We start from the raw sequence: 7,755 nt of genomic DNA, 5'->3' as shown, positions 1-7,755 counted from the left end.
CCAGGTACATTTTCTTGAAGGAATGTTATGGAGCGGAGATACATGCATTCCTTCAACCTGCAAGAACTTTGTATACCCCACAAGCTGAGAGAGTGGTTGAAAAGCCCAGCAACGTCTCTCACGCCGACGACGACGACGGGCCGGATGACATTTAATTTGCAGGTAATGATTTATTAAACACAGGTTAGGTTAGGTTAGACGAATTTATCATCCTTTCATTTCTTCGACGTCAGCATCTATCATAAACATGGCGTACCATTTGTCTGACACGATTTCGTTACTTAAGAAATCTGTTTTAGCACCTTTTTTTGTTTTTTATTTCTGCTTACAAAATTGTGTATTACGTTGATTCATTATAATTTACAAAATTAATAATTTTCTATTGCTATATCTTGTGTGTTTAAGTGAATAGAGAATTCCGGGAATAAATCTGCTAATGTTGGTTTTATTCCCCTCAATTCCCGTAACGTGTTTATGTTGTTTTTTAGGGGTATTGGCAGGGCAGACCGTCCATGGAGGTGGTCTGATTTCACTGACCAAAATAAAAAAAAATATATAACTTATTTTTGTAATTTCGAAAATGTTCAGTTCTGAATGCATTCACATATACATGAATATCCGATGACAAGACCAGGTGCGCCTTATGGTCAGGTGTGCCTTATGTAAGGACGGGGAATAGCAAATTATGGGTGCGCCTTATGGTACGAAGTGCCTTATGGTCCGAAAAATACGGTAATATAATTTGCATCAATTCTTTTGACACCGTGACACCCTTAAAGGATTTTAGTCTGTCTAATGCCAGATCATCATATCCTGTCTCACTAGGCATTACTCTACCAAGAGACAGCAATGTTTATGGTTAGGATGTCAAAGTAATTATTTGCTGAGTGGGCAGGTTTTCATAATATTGCTTGCTGCTAGACAGTCACATGCTGTAGACTCACTCAGGGCCAATCTGACCATGTTTATTACTCTTTTCCCTATTCCAGACCACATTCCATTGAGTGCACATTACTCCCCTTTCTTTAGTGAGGTACCCTTCAGGAAATCCCAAGTTGAGGTTATATTGCATAGCCAGGCTGGTACAGTGAAGTAATCTCCTCCACATTATGCCTGTGTAATTTTGGAGGTACATCAGCAAGAAGTTCCTCCATTGTAGCAAAATGTTCCTTTGGTTTAAGAAATGAGGCCTGTGCCTTAGGTACATGTGGGCCTCTCTCTCTCTCTCTCTCTTTCTCTCTCTCTCTTTTTTTTTTCTTTTTTTCTTTCTCCTTCGAGCTACACTCTCTCCTTATCTTATGGGTAGTAGAGCTAGCCTACAGAGCCTATACAGGGTATTAGTGGGTGTTGGGTGCAGAGTACCCACAATCACACAACATGATCTCACCTCTAGCTTTCAGCCGCTCTGTGCCGACATTGTAATGTCAGCTTCCTTTCCACCCTTTAACATATTCATAGCCTCAGAGATGGTAGAGTTTCAATTATCTATGAATCAGCAACTATCATCCAAACATCAGCCAGGAAAACTGAACACTTAGAGGGTCAGCCATGTGCAAATACTCAAAGTACTCAGCCCACTGAGCCTTGCACCCATCCATGTCTGACAATAGTTGTCCCTCAGTTGTTCAAACAAGGCTCATCTGAGCCTCACTCAGCTCCATTTAAATTTATATAATTACCATCAGTGAATGTATAAATGGGTTTTGATGTGTATGTAATGGGTGTGCCATCCCACTTATAAGGAGGAAGGAGCCTTTGGAATGTATATCATCCATCAGGAACATACACTGGAGGATGTGTCACTTCACTCACATGTTAATGCCATTCCCCACATTTCACACTCTATCCATCCTCATAATTCCACCACTTCATCTCAAACATGTTCATGTTCTTTCTTTCTGTCCCCTTCAAACTCCAAGTCTCTTCTTCATACAGTGCCATGGTCACAATTACTCCCTCTCTTTGTATTCATCCCTCAGATCCCTTTTCTGCTTAAAATTATTTAATTACAACACAATATCTTTTCCTTGAGTGACTTGTAGTCAATCCAGTGATTGTTGTCATTTACTTGGGAGTTGTAGGTCTCCTGTAAAGAAAAAACTAGTGGAACGGATCGATTAATTGATTTACTTGGTTCCTTTAGTCCCCTAACATACACCCCTTGTTGCTTCTTAAGAGAGATCTAGTCCACCACTGAGCCTTTTTGTGTATGTTTTATGGATGGGGAGTGAATTATGTTAGTGCTTTCCAAGTATGTCCCTATTTCTTCTGTGTGTTTCGACCATTTTGATTTGTTGTAGTATATATGTCTTTTTATTGGGGTTTAATTTCTTGAGCACATATTATGGTAATTTTGATTAGGAAGTGATTGGTAGGTGGACATATAGTTAAATGAAGAGAGTTCCAGAACTTCCCAATAGAATGGAAAAAAGTGCACATACAAATTCACATAGTCTCAATTTTTAGGCAGAAAATCGAACATTGGTGCTGTGGGCCTACAATGACTACGAGGGCTGGAAGACTGGCACACATCCTTGTATCATCACACTTGGAGACAAGATTTCAGGACTCAAACTTGTCGATGAGGGCATCATGGTAAGTCAACCCTCAGAATCAGCTCTTTCACCAAAGTGAGATCCTATAGAGATTTTCTTTTGCCAAATTTGAGGTCTTTTCTCCCTTATTGGGATGGGGTTTGGGGTTCTGAGTCAAAGTATACATCCACTCCACACCCATCCAAAACCCATTCATTGGCTCTCCCATCTTAGCACCTCACAGATGAAGGGTCATCCCTGACTGCCACCACACTGCATGGGTCAGTGAGAATAAACCAAGAATGTGCCTCCACAGCAGGTTCTGACAGCCAGAACTGGTTTAATCCCACCATTTCATTTAAAGGAAACTTCACTTCCTCTGTATCCACTCAAAAATTTACAGAACAGAAAAGTATATCTCTTTGACCTGCATCACTTCTTCATCCATGTACAATTACTCTCCATTCATTCCTATCATTAACCCCTTCCATACGGTGCCGCATACGTAGGCGGCATGAGGAGCAAGTGGATATGCGAGGCTGCCATATCGGCGTCTTGATTATATTTATTGTAGTTGCCCCTGCGTAATGACATACTCTCTAAACTGTCTTCATCACATTTTCTATGGTTATCAAAATTCACAGGTGAAAGAGAGAACGATCGATATAAGCGGTGACTATATTTTATGATGCGAGTATTATTACGACACATCGTACGTCTGGCAGATAATGCTGCCCGCGAGATTTTGGTCTGTACTGAAGAGGTTAATACTCTCTTCCTTGCTTGACAGACATTCCTCTTGAATCCAATGTCCCCTTTACTTAATCCATCAACCTTCATCTTAGTCTCCTTTGAGGTTCACTATTCACTGCCTATTTTGTATAGAAATACATACATACATATAAACTACTAAAGAGAGTAAATACAGAGGAAGATCGTAAATCACCACAAAAAGACCTGGACAAAGTCTGTAAATGGAGCTATGAGTGTGAAGTGAAGTTCAACATAAAGAAATATAGTATAATGGAATTTGGAAAAAGCAAAAATAGAATATTGGGACAATATAAAATTGGTACAAAGGAAGTTAAAAAAGTCAAGTTGGAAAAGGACCTAGGAGTAACTATCATCAATGACATGGCACCAGACAAATATATCAACAAAACAGTTGGGGAAACTTTCAATTTATTAAGATCAATGAAAGTGGCCTTTGACTATGTGGACGAAGAAATGGTGAAGAAAATATTAGTTACATTGATAAGACCAAAATTGGAGTATGCTGTAACACTATGGACACCTAGTACTAAAAAGAACATAAAGAAATTAGAAAAAAATCAAAGAGCAACAACAAAGATGGCACCAACACTCTTCAAATTGACTTACGAACAAAGGCTGTCCAAACTTGAACTACCAACCCTGGAACAAAGAAGAGAAAGAGGAGATCTACTAACCATCTATAGAATTATGAAAGGGATGGAAGTCTTTGATAGAGATGATTTACTAAAGTGGGATAAAAGAAAAACAAGAAGACATGAAAATAAACTTAAAAAGGATAGTTACAGAAGAGATCTGAAACAGAATAGCTTCCCACACAGAGTGATAGATATCTGGAACAAACTGAATGAAAAAACAATGAGTGTAAAAACAATACAAGAATTTAAGATCAAACTGGATGCTGAAAGATACAACAGCGGGTCACTACAAGCATAGCTCTCTTCCTGTAAAATACAACTAAATAAGGTAAATACATATATATATATATATATATATATATATATATATATATATATATATATATATATATATATATATATATATATATACATATGTATATAGGGTTGATGAAAGAGTATTAGGATGGGTTGGACACATGGAAAGAATGAGTGAAGAAAGACTAGTAAAAGAGGTATGGAAGGCAGATGTGGAGGGAGTGAACATGAGGGGACGTCCTAGGATGAGGTGGATGGATGGGGTGAAGGGGGCTTTGGGGAAGAGGGGAATGTCTGTTGAGGAAGGACGGGAGAGGACAGAAGACAGGGGTGAATGGAGAATGGTTGTATATGGATGATGTTGTGATGCATGAGGTGGAATGGGCAGGAGGATGGGGGGTGAGGTAGTATGTGTGAGCAAAATTTGAAGCAGACCCGAAGGGATTTCTCCCCGTCTTCTTTTATGCATGGGGGGACAGAGAGGTGGGGTCGCTGATTTAATGAAGCAGCCTTGCTGTGGATGTGCTGTGTCTTGCGACACTGCTTCTGACCCAGGGCAGTGGACAAGGTGCAGGGATGACCTGTCATCCAGGAGGTGCTAAGATGAGAGGGAGGGTGGAGGGGTGTGGAGTGTATTCAGGGATGGAATGAGTGGGAATGATTTTATGCCTTTTCCTTTTTGGCTACCTCCCTTGTAAGGGGGAAAAAAGCCTTGGTATATGTATGTATGTACAGTGGCCGCGAAAAGTTTGGGCGCGTATTTAACGAGACACAAATTTAAACACTTGTGACATTTAAATAATCATTTAAAGACCTATAAATGGCTTATTACATACCTTATTTACCAAGCAATTTTCCTTTAAGCTTTATGACCTTCTCCAAACGTGCCGGGATGCATCTTGCCAGGTTTTGTACGTGTTGAGGAATAATATCATCCCAAATGAGGCGCAGCGAACTGGGGACTGCGCAGATCAAATGGACAATCAGCATCATAGCGTCCGTGACGTAGACAGACTTGGGACGGAAGGTTATTTATTCACGGGAATGTTCGATGCGTCTTTATTGCAGATCCGATCCATCACGCAGGATGGACCCAAAGGAATTTCGATAGTTACGGTGGAATGATGAAAATGAGTTGATTACAGAGAGGGGTGTGTACACCTTTCGTGTTTCGAACCAGACTGGCGCCTAGATGTGTGACGTGACATCACAAACGGCAACCGGTCTTACACACCTTCTTAATTCTAATTCTTAAAGTGAACATTGTACAAATAATGCGATGTTATCTTGCGACATAGCTTGCAGACAACTTACAAAGGTGGGATTTCGAACAGATGAGGTCTCTGTTTGAAATACACTTAAAATTAAAGCATTACAAAAAACAAAATTGAAACCCCTTCCGAGGGGAAACGAGCCTTACGACAAAAAATATGTAAACATGGAGGTACACGGAATTATAAAAAAAAAGCCCCGTTACTGCTCGTAACGGCACACCAAATATCCTGTATTTCTGTTTTTAGCTTAGCTACAGTGGAGACGTCACGATCTTGAAGCTGTTTTTTAATTATATGCCATACGTGCTCAATGGGATTTAGGTCTGGAGAATTTCCAGGCCATTTTTTGAAGTAATCAACACCACAGTCTTCTAACCATTGGGTAACAGACCGAGCTGTGTGAGCAGGAGCTCCGTCCTGCATAAACCAACTAGCATTGCACTTTTCAAAACTTTCAGCCAGGTTATCACACAATAACTCGAAATAAGTGTGCTGATTTACACTCTCATTTTGTGCAAGAAACACTAAATTGCCAACTCCACCAAATGCAAAGCATCCCCACACCATAACACTTGCAGCATGTTTCACCACTTTAGCTGTATAGCGAGGGTCATTAGGGTCAGACCCCCTGGGGCGCCTCACACGCTTTGACCTGCAGCCCGACGACACCACAAACGTTGACTCATCACTCCACAATACTCGTTCCCAGTCTTCTAAGGACCAGTCCTTATATTTCTTGCAAAATGCTATGCGATCACGTATGTTTTTTGCACTTAGGAGGGGAAGAACTTTAGCACAGCAACTACGGTATTGTAAATCTTTGGCTAAATGATCAGAAATACATCTTACAGACACATCATGCAGCAGTGCAGGGTTATTTTCTTTCAGTTTTCGAGCTGTGAGCGTTGGATCTTTATCTAACTGCCTCCTAATAACCGTAGAAGTACAATTTGATATCTTCCTTGGCCGACCAGAGCGATGCTTTGGAGTAGGAATGATGTCACTTCCTCCGTCTCGAAATTTCTTGGTCCACTTTTGCAGTTGACGCACTCCAATTCCCACACGAGTAGCAATATCTTTACACTTATAACCCTCCTTATAGAGGGTTATGATTGTAACAACTGTGTCTCTTTCCAGCTCTTTACCACTTCCCATTACGGAGATATCAAGGCACAAAAACAGAGACCACCGCAAAAAAAAGACTACTCCCTGTGAGAGATGTCTAGAAACTGACTCCACGTGACATCGAGTGCGCCTAAACAGAGTTGCCAAGTAGTGTGTATTGTCTCGGCTAAATACGGGTACAAACGCTATCATTGAAAAATAGCGAAAAGTTTGGGCGGAAAGTTGTATTTTTCGCATATTTTGAGTTTAGCGGAAAGTTTGGCCGCATACAATTTTGCGCCCAAGCTTTTCGCGGCCACTGTATATATATATATATATTATATATATATATATATATATATATATATATATATATATATATATTATATATATATATATATATATATATATATATATATATATATTACCATATTTTTCGGACCATAAGGCGCAGGCAAAATCCTTAAAATCGGCCAAAATTGGGTGGTGCGCCTTATCGTGAGGTACGCCTTATATGTGGCTTCATTGCAAAAAAAATGCCTCGGACAGTGGCGTACTATTTTCACACGTTTTGTAGCTAGCCTGCCGACGGCGACAGTGCATAGGCCTAGCAAAAGTTACAACCAAGTTATAACCAAGATGCATGTATCTTGACAAGAAAATTGCGAAAACTTCGACAGTTTTCGAGTCCATGCCACCGCATTCATTAACGCTATCATGGCTATGACATGATAGCGTCTACAACAAAGACAGCCATTCTACATTGGTCTAGTCTCGCTCCACTCCGACTGTAGTCATTTGAGTATTTTTTAAGTTTCGACCATGGGCGCAATATAGCAATAGAAAATTAATTATTAATTTTGTAAATTAAAATGTATCAACGTAATATGCAATTTTGTGGGCGGAAATGAAAAAAAAAATACCTTGCTACAAGCAAATATGCTAATGAACGAAGTCGGTAGCATAGGAACTGTATACCCCGCAAGCTGAGAGAGTGGTTGAAAAGCCCGCCAACGTCTCTCACGACGACGACAACGAGGACGAGCCGGATGACATTTAATTTGCAGGTAATGATTTATTAAACACAGGTTAGGTTAGACGTCGGCATCTATCATAACAAACATGGCGTACCATTCG

The sequence above is a fragment of the Oratosquilla oratoria genome, chromosome 11 (assembly GCF_046742065.1).
Source record: "Oratosquilla oratoria isolate Oo_2021 chromosome 11, ASM4674206v1, whole genome shotgun sequence".
Lineage (NCBI taxonomy): Eukaryota > Metazoa > Arthropoda > Malacostraca > Stomatopoda > Squillidae > Oratosquilla > Oratosquilla oratoria.
The sequence above is the reverse complement of the archived record's forward strand: the minus strand, read 5'-3'. Positions refer to the sequence as shown.